The sequence below is a fragment of the Bubalus bubalis genome, chromosome 9, assembly GCF_019923935.1.
Source record: "Bubalus bubalis isolate 160015118507 breed Murrah chromosome 9, NDDB_SH_1, whole genome shotgun sequence".
Lineage (NCBI taxonomy): Eukaryota > Metazoa > Chordata > Mammalia > Artiodactyla > Bovidae > Bubalus > Bubalus bubalis.
In genome coordinates this window covers 78,039,335-78,057,963 of record NC_059165.1, presented here as the reverse complement: position 1 = coordinate 78,057,963, position 18,629 = coordinate 78,039,335, and the positions used below count along the sequence as shown (strand labels likewise).

The 18,629-nt window shown below is 34.7% G+C and overlaps 1 protein-coding gene across 4 annotated transcripts in view; it reads right to left on the bottom strand.

Annotated features, from left to right (window-relative positions):
• LOC112586936 (protein FAM170A) overlaps nt 1-18,629 on the bottom strand; it is a 466,031-nt gene that overhangs the window by 387,346 nt on the left and 60,056 nt on the right. Inside the window, exon 1 of one of the 4 annotated variants that reach the window (XM_044947798.2) lies at nt 1,909-5,385. The exons of the other annotated variants lie outside the window; for them this stretch is intronic. The gene's annotated coding sequence lies outside the window, so the exon portion shown is untranslated. Of the gene's footprint in view, nt 1-1,908; nt 5,386-18,629 lie in introns of those variants that run through there. 4 annotated transcript variants of the gene reach the window in all.

Genomic DNA, 18,629 nt, shown 5'->3' with positions numbered 1-18,629 from the left:
TTTGCGACCCCATGAATCGCAGCACGCCAGGCCTCTCTGTCCATCACCAACTCCCGGAGTTCACCCAGACTCACTTCCATCGAGTCAGTGATGCCATCCAGCCATCTCATCCTCTGTCGTCCCCTTCTCCTCCTGCCCCCAATCCCTCCCAGCATCAGAGTCTTTTCCAATGAGTCAACTCTTTGCATGAGGTAGCCAAAGTACTGGAGTTTCAGCTTCAGCATCATTCCTTCCAAAGAAATGCCAGGGCTAATCTCCTTCAGAATGGACTGGTTGGATCTCCTTGCAGTCCAAGGGACTCTCAAGAGTCTTCTCCAACACCACAGTTCAAAAGCATCAATTCTTTGGCACTCAGCCTTCTTCACAGTCCAACTCTCACATCCATACATGACCACATATTCAGGGTTAATTTCCTTTAGGACTGACTGGTTTGATCTCCTTGCAGTCCAAGGGAATCTCAAGAGTCTTCTGCAATACCACAATTCAAAAGCATCAGTTCTTCAGTGCTCAGCCTTTTTTATGGTCCAACTCTCACATCCATACACGATTACTGGAAAAACCATAGTTTTGACTAGATGGACCTTTGTTAGCAAAGTGATGACTTTGCTTTTTAATACACTGTCTAGGTTTGTCATAGCTTCATAAGCAGACTACATATGACTTCCAGGGGTAGCAATGAATGACCTCACAGTTACACAATTGAGACATATATGTAGGGAACCATGAAGCTTCTTCACAGGCAATAAATGCTATAACTAGAACAGTCTGATGTGAGTTTAACATATTCTGGGATTTGTGATCTGTGGAAAACCATGGTGTCTGGTGCTAACTGCAAAATGCCTTTTGTGATGCAGCATGATGCAGGAGCTAAACAATCTTCACTCACTCATTCCAACCATTCCTTCTGGGTCCACTGCACAAATGCCAGAATCACAATGTCTTCTGACCAGTTTGTGAGAAAGAGAAAAAGAAACTTTGTAGCTTATTAAGGTATAACAAAATAAAAATTATAAATAATACAAGGAAATACTGATTTCATTAAAAAGCAGTCATCCATTCTCAGTCACTAAAAGCAGTTCACATAGAATTAACTCAGCACTTGAACTAATACTACTTAAAGAACATAGTCCCTCTCTCAATTGTATGTTCAGATAATTAACTGAGCACAAGAGGCACAGTGCAGATCACAGCATTGAGTTTTCCCATCTTGTTTAAATTTGTGAAGATGTAGCAAGTGGATGTATAAAATGTTCTCATACTTGTTTTTCAGTGCTAATGTATTATTTTATTTGAAATAATGCATGGACATTGAAAATGCTTGGAAAGTTTGAACAGTAAAAGAAGGGGTAAAATATCACTCTTTCTGACACTAAAAGACAATTGATATTACGGCTTTGGCATATTTTATTCCAGTTTTTAATTTTTTCCTTAATTGAACCAGTTTCTATTGCAAAATTTTTTTAACATATCAAAAATCTTTGCAAAATTATTTAATGGCTATATAATATTTTAAGGTAAAGCTATGTTCTCTGTCATTTTTAAAGTATATAAGTCCTTAATATAAAAAATACTAATACAAAAATAAACTCAAAATGAATTAAAGACCTAAATGTAGGACAGATGCCATTAAAACTCCTAGAGGAAAACTTAGGCAGCAAACTTATATAAATTTCAGCAATATTTCTTTGGATCTATCTCCTAAAGCAAAGAAAATAAAAGCAAAAATAAACAAATGGGATGAAATAAAACTTAAAAGTTTTTGCATAGCAAAGGAAACTATCAAAAAATCTGTATTGAATGTTGAATGAGAGAAGATACTTGCAAATGATATGAGTGGTAAGTGCTTGATATCCAACATATATAATCAGCTCATACAATTCAACATCAAAAAAAAAATAAACGACCTACCCTTTAAAAAAAATGGCAGAAGAACTGAATGCACATTTTTCCAAAGAAGACATGCTGATGGCCATCAGGTGCATGAAAAGCTGCTTGACATCATTACTCATCAGGAAAATGCAAAGCAAGACAACAATGAGCTATCACCTCACACCTGTCAGAGTGGCTATCATCAAAAAGAACACGAAAGCAATTGTTGAAGAGGATGTGGAGAAAAGGGGACAGTGCCACACTGTTGGTGGAAATACACATTAGTACAGACACTGCGAAACACAATATGGAGGTTTCTCAAACAACGAAAACCTGAACCCCAGAATTCCACCACTGGGTGTATATTCTAAAAAAAGAAAAACACTAATTCAAAAAGATGCACACAACCCAATGTTTGTATCATCATTATTTACAACTGTCAAGACAAGGAAGCAACCTAAGTGTGCATGAACAGATGAATGGATAAAGAAAAAGCAGTATGTATGTATGCATATATATATATACACACACACACACACACATACACACACACACACATATAGAAAGAAATATTACTCAGCTATAAAAAACGAATGAAGTGTTGCTATGTGCAGAAACATGGATGGACTTGGAGGGCATTATGCTAAGTGAAATATGTCAGAGAAAGACAAATACTGTATGATATCACTTATACTGTTCATGGGGTTCTCATCACTTATATGTGCATCAAAAAAACACAACACACTAGTGAATAAAACAAAAAAGAAGTGGACTCTTAGATACAAAGAATAAGCTAGTGGTTATCAGTGGAGTAAGGAGAGGGAGAAGAGGCAATATAGGGGTAGAGGGAAGACAAGGGGATTATTATAGGATTATATGAAATCATGTGTGTGAAAATTTTGAAAGTTACAAAGCACTGTAAAATTTAAAGAATCTTTCACTCAATAAAAAAAGTACTTTAAGGACTAATAAGTATCTTGGACATAGGATTTCAAACCAAAATAAACATTAATAGAGACTTCACATTAGTTCCAGGAAAAACTTTGAAAGAGTAAAATAAGAAATGTGTTTCACAAATATGTTTGTGAAATACTGCATACAATTTGTTCCCTGTTGTAGTATCTTAAAAAACAATAGCATTGATATGTCAATAATCATGCTTTAAAGAAAACTAGCTGGTTTTCTTCTCATTTTCTCAAATTATTTTTATGACAAGAGCTTTTTCATATCACTTATTTGTGTGTGTTACATACTCTAGGAAATACTATAATAAAGAACGTTTAAAAAAACATGTTAGAGTGAGGCCAAAATTAGCCACAATCTAGTTTTTTAAATATCCCAATAAAAGTATATACCCTATACTTCTTAAAATGCTTTTAGAAATAATAAATGTTAATATTAACAAATGCAAAAAAGACAAAGAAGCAATCAAAAACATTTCCCCAGTGGACTCTAAATTCTCTCATAAGAAATCACCACGACAAACATGGAATGAACCCGATTCTAGGCATTTCTCAAATCACATATATAAAGATGTAAAGACATACAGCTAAGTAGGTATATTAAATAAATGTTAGTGGACAGGCTGATAGATAAGTAAATGACCTTTAAATTTTGCATTATGCTATATTTAAAAGTTATTTTAATAAAATTAATTTATTTTTAACCAAAGCAATATAAACTTGGAGACCCTGAAAATATTGGTAAGATACAAGTAAATTTTTCTTTCACAGATAAAATATTTTATAAACAATCTCTGTAAAGTTCAGATAAAATTTTGATAAATAGTAAGAGTTTCACATCATCCTTAGACTAAATAATTTAAACTACTTCAGACAATGTACTTGTACTTCTAGCATTAAAGATGAAGAAATTAGTTCACTTAGCTTTTGTTCCACTTCTACTACATTCAAAAGTGTTGGAATAAATTTTTTAAGACCCGGTATGGTCTTGCAGTGTGTGGATTATAGTCTTTAGTTCCAGGATGTTTTCCTCTTTACATCTTCGAGTATTTTTGTGTTCTTCATATTCTTCAAAACTCCAGTCATGCTTCATTTTACTTTGACTATTTTCACATATAGTCAATTTTATCTTTATTACTTTCTCTTTCCTTTAAGTGATTCTTTCAAGCCTGTATCATAACCATAATCTCTAGTTGGGTTTCAATAATTTTATGTTTTATAATATCTTTATCTTGTCACTCCTTTTTAAAAGAGAGGTCACATTTCTTTGCAATTTCTTTGAACTTGAAGAATTTTTGTCTAATATCTTGTTTTCCCCCTACAAGTAATTGTCCCATATTGTGTGTTCTTTAAGTATCTTTCTCTTCTCTTGTAGTTTCCATTTTTAAGGCCATGGATTTTATCTCCCCACTTAGGAGTTATGTTCAAACCATGACAGCTTGTGTGATACATACTGTCACATGAACATATAATGCAACAAAAAGGAGAAGGGGCACCAACTTTGATTTCTTTTGTCCTGAGTAACCTCTTACTAAGTTGGCTATTTCATTTTGACACAAGCCCAGCCCCATCCTCACTCCTCCAATTATCAGCATTTAAGCAGTGCTAGCTGGGCATCCCTGGTGGCTCAGCCAAAAAAGTATATGCCTGCAATGCAAGGAGAGCTAGGCTCAATCCCTGGGTTGGGAAGATCTCCTGGAGGAGGAAATGGCAACCCACTCCAGTATTTCTGCCTGGGAAATCCCATGGGCAGGGGAGCCTGGTGGACTACAATCCATGGGGTCACAAGAGTCAGACACAACTTAACGACTAAACCATCTCCACCACTAGAGGGGTGTAGCTCATTGATCTGGTGATTGCTGCTTCCTCTCCTCTCTTCACCCCTCTTGACATCCAGGACTCTCCTTTGCATAGAAGTTCAGTTACAGACAATAAAAATGACTACCATGTTTTCTCCATTAGCATCATGTTCACTGCCATGTTATGAGAATGAATTAGCTTTCTACACAGATGTCTCCTAACTCTGTATAATCTTAGAGCTCAGATGTCCTCATTCTACTTCAGGGATGAGGAGATAAACTGCCCTCACTGCAACACCTGCTTTTACTTCCTGACCCAGGGATTGAACCAGGCTGTCCTGCATTTGCAGGCAGATTCTTTACCATCTGAGCTACAAGGGAAGCCCCACTCCCCCTTTTTTTTTCTATGTAGCTTCATCTCTCAGGCTATTCTCTGGCTCACATTTGGTAGTGGTCAGAGCTACTGGTGGCGTGTTCTGGTTGTTGCCAATACTTGTACCACTGATGCTCTCAATAGATTTTGAAGAAGGAAAACAGGTTAAAACTTTTCTTTTTTCTGCCTTCCATAGCCGGAAAACTGACTCCAGGCTTATAATCTTTGAAACACTGCAGGTTTATTTAAGGTGTGTTTAAGGATAGTTTGAGTATCGTCAGAATTTGTCTCTGTTTGTTTTTAACTTGGGGTTTCCCTGGTGGCTAAGCAGTAAAGAATCTGCCTGTCAATGCAGGAGACACAAGAAACCTGGGTTCAATCCTTGGGTCACAAAGATCCTCTGGAGAAGGAAATGGCAACCTACTCCAGGGTTCTTTGGAAAGTTCTGTGGACAAAGGAGCCTGATAGGCTACAGTTCATGGAGTTGCAAAGAGTCAGACAAGGCTTAGTGACTTAACAACAACAACACAAATAATTTTTAACTAAGTCAGCAAACATATCTAGTACACTTAATCTAGACCATGAACTATGCAAGGTAGCAGAAATAGAGAAATGAGGTTTTTTTTTAATCTTACAGTCGAAGACTTCACAAATCCAGCACTGAAGATAGACATGTAAATAAGCAGATAAGATGCAGTGTGTGTGCGCGCGTGTGTGTGTACATGTGTGTATTTTAATGACACAAATACACCAATAGAGGTATGGGAACTAAGAGGAGGGAGCAAAGGAATTGCCTATTACTGCAAAGAGAAGATGATATCTGAACTGTGGCTTAAAATATTAATAGGAATTTACCAGGCAGAGGTAGACAGGAAGAAGTAGTTATTGAGAAAACTGTCTGCAAAGAAAGGCATGAAGGCATAAGATATCTTCGTTGGTTTGAGGACACTCAGTGACATTTTCTTTCTGGAAGAGTGGGTGTGTATAGGGAGGATAGAAGTGAGTTTGAATAAGTAAACTTGGGACAGCAATGTTAAGGACATTAACTTTTAACATAGAGAAATTAATAGGGGATGATGGATGACTTAGTTTTGAGATTCTAATGAAGTAGGAAATGCAAGGCTGACCTTACATAGCACGCCTCTCTCAAGCACTAGATCCTACTTTGCTAAGACAGCAGAGTTTCAGTCCAAGGCGTTTTGTCATCAGAGCTTCGACTCTGTCCTCTCAAGCACAGCCCACCCATACAGAGCAACTCTATTATGTCTTAAGCTCGTTTTATTCTCAGATGCCATAATATGAAAAGTGTTCCATTCCATTATTTAATTAGCTCTGCTGCAATATATAAACAGCAGGTACTCAAGACCACAGTGGTAGGCAACGTCTAAGCAGGGGAAGGAACTGGTCAAACCTGTTTTTGAATTATTTTGTTACACTTCACTTAAATTTGCCAATTATGGCTTCCTTTCAAATATTCTTTGAATTTAATAGAAGTCCTAAGAAACATAACCTGCAGGAGCTCTTACTGCAAACCTTTAATTTCTTTCAAACAATTTTGGCAATTTTTTTTTTTTTTTTGTAATTTCCTGCTCATAAAACCTCAGGTGGTTATTTTGAATGAAGTTAATTCTTTTCCCCATATTTGTTGAGTATTAAACCACAATAATGAGTTCTTGAGGTTTTTGCTTCAGCTTCTTCAAATGTACAATTAAAGGCAGATCAGAAAGTAAATATATTCAATTCATTCTATAGCAAAATAACTGAAAATTTCCAAGTACTGAAAATAAGAGAAGCCAGGGACCAAATATTGTACTATGGATAAATATACTATAGAGAAATCTCAGTATGGGGAGAACATGACATAGTAAAACGAGTAGTAATATTAAGGAAAGAACCAATAAGTTACAATAGCTAACCCTTGTTCTTTAAAACCTTTTATAGAATGGTATTATAGGATTTTACTATTCTGAAAATACTAATCTATATTGACCAGAAAAAAAAATATGGTGAAATTAACTGTATTGAGTGGACACCTCCTTTTATAAGTTCACTTATACGTGTCTATATATGACAAATCCACAGAAACCAAAAATCCACAGTGTTGGCTAGGGCTAAGAATGGATAGGTGAAATGATATTTAATAAGCATGGGGTTTCTCTGGGGTGATAAAATGTTCTGAAATTCATTGCGGTAATGTTTACATAATTTGGTGAATAAATTAAAAACCACTAATTGTATACTTCAACATGGTGATTTTTATGGCATGTGAATTATATCAATGAAAAAAACAAGGTAACACAATAGAAGATTAGGAAAGGAGTTGAATAGACCCTTCACAAAAGAGGAAACCCAAATGGCCAAAAGATATGTCTTTTTTTTTAATGCTTAACTTCATTAAGCAGCAGAAAAATGCAAATAAAATGACACCAGTACATATCTATTAGAATAGACAGAGCAAAAGAGAAGTAATGCCAAATTTGGGGAAAGATGGGATACAACCTCTACTCTCATATTCTGACAGTGCGTGCGTCCTAAGTCACTTACGTCATGTTCAGTTCTTTGAGACTCTACAGACTGCAGCCCACCAGGCTCCTCTCTCTATGGGATTCTCCAGGCAGAAATACTGAAGTGGGTGGCCATGCCCTCCTCCAGGGGATCTTCCTAACTCAGGGATCAAACCGATTTCTCCTGCATCTCCTGAACTGGCAGGCAGGTTTCTTTATCACTGAGCCAGTTGGGAAGCCCATTCTGACAGTAAGTATACTTAAACACTTTATAAAAACTTTTTGAACTATCTACTCAAGCTGAACAAACAGATACATAAAACTCTTCAATTCCATTCCTAGGTAAGGACCTACTATACAATAGGTTTACATTGATAAAAGCACAGGTACTAAAATGTTCATGTGTGCTCAGTCATGTCTAACTCTATGCAATCCCAAGGACTATAGCCTGCCAGATCCTCTGTCCATGGAATTTTCCAGGCAAGAATACTGGAGTGGGTTGCCATTTCCTATTCCAGGGGACCTTCCTGACCCAGGGATCAAACCCACATCTCCTGCATTGGCAGGCAGATTCTTTACCACTGCACCAACTGGGAAACACAAAATGTTTATAGTATCACTGTTTATAATAGCCAAAAAAATGAAAGCCTCACTATTAATGATGTTTATCAAAACTGAATGGATATGTAAATTGTGGCATCAGTTCAATTCAGTCACTCAGTCATGTTCTACTCTTTGCGACCCCATGAGCTGCAGCACACCAGGCCTCCCTGTCCAACTCCAGCTCCCACCCAAACTCATGTCCATTGAGTCGGTGATGCCATCCAACCATCTCATCCTCTGTCATCCCCTTCTTCTCCTGCCCTAAATCTTTCCCAGCATCAGGGTCTCTTCCAGTGAGTCAGCTCTTCACATCAGGTAGCCAAAGTATTGGAGTTTCAGCTTCAACATCAGACCTTCCAATGAACACCCAGGATTGATCTCCTTTAGGATGGACTGGTTCTCTTTCCTTGCAGTCCAAGGGACTCTCAAAAGTCTTCTCCAATACCACAGTTCAAAAGCATCAATTCTTCGGCACTCAGCTTTCTTTACAGTCCAACTCTCACATTCATACATGACTACTGGAAAAACCATAGCTTTGACTAGATGGACCTTTGTCAGCAAAGTAATGTCTCTGCCTTTATAATATGCTGTCTGGGCTGGTCATAGCTTTCCTTCCAAGGAGTAAGCGTTTTTTTAATTTCATGGCTGCAATCACCATCTGCAGTGACTTTGGAGCCCAAAAAATAAAGTTTCTCATTGTTTCCACTGTTTCCCCATCTATTTGCCATGAAGTGATGGGACAACCGGATGCCATGATCTTAGTTTCCTGCATGTTGAGCTTTAAGCCAACTTTTTCACTATCCTCTTTCACTTTCATAAAAGTATGTAACAATGAGAATAAAAACTGAAAGCTACATACAACAATATGGATGAATCTCACAGATATAATGTCGATTGAAAGAAATTATAAAAACCTATGTTCTTATCTTCTCTTGTATATAAAATACAAATCAGAAGAAACTAATCTGTGCCACTGAAAATCAAGAAAGCAATGACTCAGAATGTGAGAGATACTGACTGAAAAGGAGCATACAGCAGCTTTGGAAATAGTCTTCATGATCTACTTCTGTATCTCAGTTCAGTGCTGGTTACCCAGTATGCTTAGTTTGAGAAAATCCATTGAGTCATAAACTAATAATCCATGGATGTTAATGTAAGTATATTGTAATTCAGTTTATTTTTATGGGTAAAGAGGCTTTTTAAAAAAATAAAACAAATTTCTTGATTAAAAGATTCTTTTCATAGCCAATTCTTTTCATAAAAATTGTTTTCTTAAATGAATATAAAGATGAAAAGACAAAACTTTAAGTGCTCTAAAAAAAATTCCCCCAGAGTTGGATTTTTTCAGTTTATATAATGCAGTCTGCTGAAGTTGATCTATTCTAAACAGTCTCTCACCACAGTGACAGTCCAAAATCAACAGCTTTTATTTATACATGTAAGGTCCTTCCAGGGTACATTTGAATCATCAAAGACAGACAAAGATGTGTTTAATTTCACTTGAGTCTATTTGGTTAAATCTTCATTCTTTGAACATCAGTAGAGTCATGTGTGATATCTAATGGAAAATATTTCAGATCATTTGCTTTAGCAGATGGCCATGTGACACTGTGTGATCTATTATTTATATTTTAAAGACATTTCATTTTAGAACTATATAATTTTGTTCTCTGTTTTCTTCCTTCCTTCTTAGGTATATACCCAATACATAAACGGGTTTACAAAAGTATAGGAACTAGAATATTTATGGCATCACTGTTTGTTGTAGGCCAAAACTGCAAACTTCACTATTAGTGATGCCTATCAACAGTAGAATGGATAAATAAACTGTGGTATATTTCCATAATAGTAGTATATAACAATAAGAATAAAAATCAAAAGCTGTGTACAACAATATGAATTAACCTCACAGACATAATATCAATTGAAATAAGTTCAGTTGTTCTTGAAACATTCATGAATTTTCAAGGTTTAATTATTTATGCCTGAATAATATTCTGGTTGTATGTTTGTGTGTGTATGTATCACAATTTGTTTATCTATGTATCTGTCAACACTTAGGCTATTTTCATGTATTAACTATGCAATCACACAGTGCACAATTTACATGACAGTGTAAATATCTCTTCGACATAATGATTTTGTTAGTGGATTTGCTGGGTAATATGGCCTTTTTTTTTTTTGCTGAAACTCCAATAGTTTGACCACCTCATGTGAAGAGTTGACTCACTGGGAAAGACTCTGATGCTGGGAGGGATTGGGGGCAGGAGGAGAAGGGGACGACAGAGGATGAGATGGCTGGATGGCATCACTGACTCGATGGACGTGAGTCTCAGTGAACTCCGGGAGTTGGTGTTGGACAGGGAGGCCTGGCGTGCTGCGATTCATGGGGTCGCAGAGTCGGACATGACTGAGTGACTGATCTGATCTGATATTAAAACTCTTCTTGATATAAAATTTAAAACAAATGTTAAATTTGTTACTTCTCAGTACTATTGTAAAACCCATCCAACAAATGTTAAATCTATTTGTTGAATGTGATGAATATTTGACTAGAAAAGTTAATGTGTCAGAAACAACAGTTTTACAGTCAGAGTATTTAATGTTTACCTCTTCCAAGTTTTCTTTCCTTGATTTTCTTTAAGAAGGGAACTTAAGTTCAGGGATGTAAAACAATTTGTGGGAATAATGGACTTAGTGAAAGTAAAACAAATTTATCTCATATGAAGTATTAATATTTACTCTACACCATCTCTTCAAAACAAACTGCATTGAGAAGCATGGGTTTTTTTTCTGTATATATCCCATCACCCACCCAAATAAATTATGAACATATCCTATTCCAATAACAAACAAATGTGTTCCTACAGTTATCCTCATAAGGGCATCAAAGTTACTATCTGCACTAAAATCTACTGGACTTAAGAGGCCAGCACCACTCCCCTACCATATTAAGTAGTTCCTGGGGAGTAGAGGTTGAAGAAGTAATGATCCTCTGAGAGGAGGTATTTGGAATATATTTGTGCCTAAACTTACCCACATTTATATATGACATCCCACATTCCAGAGTCACACCATTTTAGCTCCTCTCCTTAAATCAGAAAAGCTGTCAAACTATACAGAGTCATTGTTGAAGTAACTTTTTAGTGCATATGAAATCATTTAGTATTTGTCCAACCAAGGGAAAATGAAACAAAGCAAACAAAAAGTGAAAACAATTGAAATTAAAGTTTTAAAAATGTTTCATTGGTAAAAATCAAGTTCCTGGTAACAAATTTTGGTGGAAAATTATGCCTTCTCCCATGATATGCTTCAGGACAAGATAAAACCAGAAACATGGAAAAAATATTCAGGAAACAGCAAAAATAATATATAGAACATGACACAGGAATCACAAATCTTTCAACATTGTCTATATATAAACAGTTCCTTTTATAAACAAAAATTAAGAAGCACTAATACCAAATTGCATTAAGTTTAAATTCTAATTTCTGAGCTTAAAAGAAATGCAAACATTAGTTTGCAAATGTTAAGTTATAGCTAATGAACTAACATAAATGAACCAGCAACCTAATAGTTTTCTTTTATTAAACCAGGATAATCAAAATCAGAAAAAGTAAACACAATGAGATATGTGCCATAGACATTTCAAGTATTAAGTGCATTGTTAAAGTTTTCTTTGATAATCTTTTCTAATATCTTTGTCAAAATTCACTCATAGCCAAGGGGAGTCTATGCACTAGTAGATATATAAGATTGTTTTGAATTTCTTATTGTTTTGATTTTCTGTTCCAGCACTTCTCTTTCCTATGCAGCTGATAAGAAAAAACATAAGTACCAAGAAGTTTAGCAGAGCAATCTAAGAGTATGCACATAAAAACACCCACTAGTGTATGCTGACACATAAGTTGCCCAGAGATAGTATCTTTTAATGGTACTTAATTTTTTTACTTTCCTACATTTTCTTTTCTTTGCACCCAGTGGACAACAAATAAAGATGAAAAGTATGGAAAATAAAAATAAGGTTTAGATCATTCAAGTGTTTTGACTGAAGCCTTGCAATAAGTTGCCTACGACACAAAATTTGAAAAAAATTGTTATTACAGACATGAAAAGTACTTTCAATAAGCAAGAATTTGTACGTACTAAATCCTGCTTACCTTTCTCTGAAAAGTGGACATGATACAGTAAAGTCTTTATTAACTGTAACCCCAAGAGGAATAATTACATTTTGTTCTAGAAAGTAATTTCAAAATCAGGCAGTAATTGGTCCTGTCTCTAGGAAAGGAATATATGAGGATATATATTTCTCATCTAAAGAAAAAGCATAGCACATTTTGCCTAAATTTTCTACTTCCACTATATTATTAAACCACTAGTCATAGATAATGCCTCTGAATTTTTCCTTACTAAGGGATCCCATTATCAGAGGGGATGGTGTATTTTTCTACCATACTGGTGAACTGTTCAACACCATATGCATATTCTGTTTACACAGTCATACCTTAAGGAAAAGGAAATAATTAAATTGAACACATGGAAGAAATCAGAACACTTGGAATTTTAATATAACACCATATCTTTAAAATAAATTGAATATTAAATAAGCCCTCAGAAACTAGGATATTATTGGGTATATATTTTTAAATACATATATAAACATATAATTTAGTTTGTAGATAGTCTTTACAGAGACAGATCAGTTAAAATAAGACAATCAAGTTAAAACTCATTTTACACATGACTATTGTCCTTATAAAAAGGGAAATTTTGAAGGCAAACATGTGCACAGGGGAAAAGCATCATGTGAAAATGGAGGCAGAGACTGAGTTGATGCTTTTTTAAGTCAAGGAATTCTAAAGATTTCCAGAAAACCATCAGAAGTTAGGAGAGTCATGGAATAGGTTCTCTTTCACAGGCCACAAAAGGAACCAAGCCTACCAGCACTTTGATCTTTGACTTCCAGCCTCCAGAACTATAAGAAATTAAGTCTTTGTTATTTAAGCCACCAAGTTGGTGGCACTTCCTTACAGCAGCCATAGCACGTTGCAATACCATGCTATATTCTGGTTTCCATAGTTTTATATAATGTCTCTTTTCTGTTCCAAGATCCCTCATAATTACATCCAATCATTATGTCTCCTAAGGATGCTTTTGGCTGACCCTGATAGTTGAGAAATAATAGATATTTTATAGGATGCTCCACTATTTGCATTTGTGTGGTATTTTTCATATGACTAGATTGTGATTATGACTTTGAGAAGGAAGACCACAGAAGTAAAGTGCCATTTCCATCACATCATAGCAATATGAGTTTTACATACTACCCACATGATTTATCAGTGTTGATGTTGACCTAGATCACTTGGCTGAAGCTGTTTTGTTAGTTGTCTCCAATGTAATGTACCTCTTTTCTGCCCCCTTTACATTAGTGTGAACTCTTCCTCAACAACAATGAAACAAAAACAACCCCAATTGAAAAATGGGCAGAAGATCTAAATAGATATTTCTCCAAAGAAGACATACAAAGGGCCAATGAGCACATTAAAAAGATGCTCAACATTAATAATTACTAGAGAAATGCTAATCAAAACTACAACGAGATACAACCTCAAACCACCCAGAATGGTCATTAAAGACTATAAGTAAAAAATGCTAGAGAGGGTGTGGAGAAAAGGGAACCACCCTACACTGTTGGTGGAAATGTAAATTGGTACAACCACTATGGAGAACAGTATGGGAAGTTCCTCCAAAAACTAAAAATAGAGTTGTCCTATGATTCAGCAGTCCCACCCCTGGGCATATATCTGAACAAAACTACAATTCAAAAAGATGCATGCAATCCTATGTTCATAGCAGTGCTCTTCACAAGACATGGAAACAACCTAAATGTTCATCGACAGAGGAATGGATGAAGAAAATGTGGTATGTATACACAACAGAATATTCCTCAGTCATAAAAAAGAATGAAATAGTGTCATTTACAGCAACATTGATGGACTTAGATATTATCATACTAAGTAAAATAAGTCAGAAAGCAAAAGATAAATACTACATAATATCACTATATTTGGAATCTAAAATATGACACAAATGAACCTATCTACAAAACAGAAAAAGATTCATAAACAGAGAATAGACTGTAGTTGAAAAGATGGAGGGAATGTAGGGGAAGGATGGATTGGGATTTAGGGGTTAGTAGATGTAAACTATTATGTATACAATGGATAAACTGAATTTATACTGTATAGCACAGGAAACTATATTGAATACCTTGTGATAAACCATAATGGAAAAGAACTTTTAAAAGAATGTGTATGTATAACAATCACTTTACTGTACAGCAGAAATTAACACAACATCATATATCAAATATACTTCAATTAAAAATATGTCTTCCTACTCTTTGGGAAGGGAATCACTGTTCGTTATTTATATTTCAGAAGTTTTAAGTTATGTTCCTCCTCCTTGAAGGCATAGTATTTATATAACTTTTTGAAATTATCCTTCATAAGAGATATGCCTCTTCTCCACTTTTTATTTGAACATTTATTTGTATCAATATAGACTCATGAAAGTTTATTTCATACTTTGAGTTATAATTCAATACTACTTTCTTTGTGACCCAAATTTTTTGACCTTTGGCCATTGGAATTCTTTGTATTCTTTTAATAGATCTGTATTAATGTAATATGTGTGTTTCAGCATGTCGTTACTTTCTGGCACTAAAAGATGCTCCAAGATCATGTTGTGTATTTCCTATCCTAGTCTTAAAATGAGCCATTCTCAAAGGATTCCTGATTTATTTTTATAAGAAATCAAAATCTGGGTACTACATTTGTACTAAAGTGGGTATTTGTACTAAATCTGGGTATTCATTTGTACTAAAGTGTCTTTGCTTTTAGGCTACTTTGGATGACGGTACAAAGAAACATATCTATTTGTATTTGCATACACATATATCTATAATTATGCTATTTCTATATGTAACCATATGTGCATTTGCACTAGCTAAATATGAGCTCTGAATGATGTCTCCAATTGCAATCTATTACCACATGTATCATTCTAGGCTTCTCCCGTTGCTAATCTGTAAATTCATTGCAACACTGAGAAACCTGGCTCTTACCATCCACCATTTATTTACTTAACTGATCAATTCACTATACATGTATAGTAGCATCAGAATCAATTTGTACTTCAGTGGGAAGCATCTTATTAACTACTGTTCTGTGCGTATGTGCAGTTCTTGGAGGCTCCACTCATATCCAGAGTTCCTTGGTCAGTACCTTTTAACTCCATTCCCTTAAGAGAAATTGTTTTATACATTTGTAATACAGTTAGATTCTCATCATATTCTGTACTTCTTCCTGGGATTTCCCATACCCTTAAGTAACATTAAATTTGCATATATTATGATTCACTTTGTGTGCTATAAAATTTTACAGGTTTTGACAAATGCATGTCATTTGTTGACCATTACAATATCTTATCTAAAAAGAATAAAATACTATGTTTCAACTATTCAACCCACCATCCCTCCCTGTGAGCTCTTGTCAACCAATGAAAATTTTACACTCTATTTTTACCTTTTTGAGAATGACATATAATTGAGATCGTATAGTAGATGCCTTTTTCAGATTTTGGTTTTCTTATTGTTGAATTTTAAAATTTCTTTGTATATTTTGAATACAGCTCTTTTATGAGATAAATGTCTTGGTAAGACAGTGAAGTAGCTCTAAAATTATTGGAAAGCTAAGAATTACATGTTATAAAGGAAATTTAAAGAATGATGCTATAAAAATCAATGGACAACTCTCAATCATTGCATTTTCTGCTTATATTAAAAAGGATGTTTGAAAGGAAATATGCTCAAAAATAAAAATACAATAAAGTTATATCTTCATAGAAAAATATACTTTTTTAGACTAAGCAAAAGAAAGATACCATTTTCCATATCATTTTTCATGTTCTACAGCAGAATAAATTCCTTGAAGAAAAGATTAAAAATGATAAATAGTAAAATCAAATAGCTAATATACATGAGGCCTATAATGAGAGAGTCATTTTCTAGGCAGGTTGATAAGAAGTCTGCTGCTGCTGCTGCTGCTGCTAAGTCACTTCAGTCGTGTCCAACCCTGTGCGACCCCATAGACGGCAGCCCACCAGGCTCCCCCATCCCTGGGATTCTCCAGGCAAGAACACTGGAGTGGGTTGCCATTTCCTTCTCCAATGCATGAAAGTGAAAAGTGAAAGTGAAGTCACTCAATCGTGTCCGACTCTTAGCGACCCCATGGACTGCAGCCTACCAGGCTCCTCCGTCCATGGGATTTTCCAGACAAGAGTACTGGAGTGGGGTGCCATTGCCTTCTCCCGATAAGAAGTCTAGGGGTCCCCAAGGAGAGAGGGGTCTGGAATTCTCAAGGAGGAAGAAAGGACACATGTTTTTTTCCCTCTACATTCCTTAGGATTATATAACAATGTAGCCTGCCTGAGGACAGTCTCTGGATTAAAACTTCTGGCTAATTCTGTTATCTTAAAATGTAAATTATGGAAATAGGTCTGGTGAGGTCTTTACAACCTCCAGACATCCTTTGGATTCATTGGAGAGTATATAACTCCATTGCTAACACTAGCAAGCGGGTACTCTTTCTACCCCCTTCTGATGTCTATGTCAGAAGCTTTCTCTTTGTCCTTTATACTTTAATAAAACTTTATTACACAAAAGCTCTGAGCTATCAAGCCTCATCTCTGGCCCCAGATTGAATTCTTCTCCTCAGGAGGCCAAGGATCCCGGTGTCTTTGCATAATTCAGCAACAACCTTTCAATAATACAGAGCATCTAGTAATTGTAAGCCTTGGTACATATTTGCTCTTATTATTGTTTTCATTCATTATGAAATCAATATTCATACAAAATACCGCAATTTGAGAGTATAGAAAACTTTGCCTAATACATTTCTTAATAAATGTAAACCATTTCCATTATTTTTACATCAAACTTGATTCAAAATAAGAACTCAATACATAACCACAAATATTCAGTTTAAAAAACTACTAGAGTGATGTGCTAATGAAGTTATCAACAATGTAACTACATTAAAATATATTTTTACATTCTAAGTTTATAAGTAATTATTCCTCCTCTATATACGTAGTACATCTTAGGTTAACAATAAATTTTTACTCTAATGCACTTGTCAAAATTTTTATTAAATGATTATAAATATGAATACCACAGTTTTCTTCCTATTTAAATCTAGAGACTAGAAATATCATTTTTGTTTTATGTATATGATTCATTAAAATTCTTCAAACTCAGAACTGTAAGAGGTTTATATTTGCAATTAGTTAGATACCATCAATTCTCTAAGCCTATGATCTCAATTTATCTGGCATCATTCTACAATTATTACTTTATTATTTAATCTTATAAGAGAAATACCATGATCTTATAATTCAAAAATATTAATGTCAAAGCAGTTTTTATTATTATTCATATGATGATAACCAACAAAATAATTAAAATGATTAAGTTATTATTTGCAAGCACTATTTATATTGTTCTATACAGCAAAAGAGAAGAACTAATGGGTCAAATTTTTACCCATAGCCAACTTTTCCTAACTGATGTTTGTTTTCTTTTAATTGTAATGAACTGTAAGCAAATTAAAATTCAGCTGATTTTACCTAAAATTGACTAATTAATTTCTGGTATTAACAACTTGCCTTCAGCTCTTCTGGTTGTAAGAAAGAGACACATATTTTAGAATGCTTTACTTGACAGGGGTTAATTGTAAATTGTAAAAGGAGATAAAGAAACAGGAAATCTGCTCAATAAGGGTGGCCCTCAATAGTCTATATTCATGAAGGCTAAATGCCTTTTTGTTTTTTTTTGCTTCCACCTGTTTTAAAATACAAACAATAATAGTAGTAATATAATTCAATAACTAATATTTATTGAAGACAAAAACTTTGCTATCTGCCATATGTCTGCCTTAAAATAAGCCCAACAACTTCATTTTGAAGATGAGAAAACAGAGTTAAAAAAACAATACAGAAACCTGCCAAATTAACCTAACTAAGAAATTCCAGACCCAGGATTTCAACCCAACAGTTTATCTTCATAAAGTACCAAATTACTCTATTCTCAACTTTCTATAGTAAGACGTTCTAAATAGGTTCACTCTATACCTCATGGCTTCTGATTACAGAAGCAAGAGGTTTTGACCTATATATTTTGATCCTGCCCTTAGTCTTTTTATCACCAGTGGTATAAAGTTAGTAATAAGTAAGATTAAAGATTGGTTTCTTCTGCTGAGGAAAACAACTCATTTGCTTTTTACTTATGTCAGGAAGACTGAAATATAAGATCATTTCTAAAAACATTCTGGTTAGTAAATGTCAACTTTAAGGTAAATCAGAGTACATATCATTAAGTAACTAAATAACTTTCTACTTAAATGGAAATAACAATAACCCTGTGTATGAGACAGCAAAAGAGACACTGATGTATAGA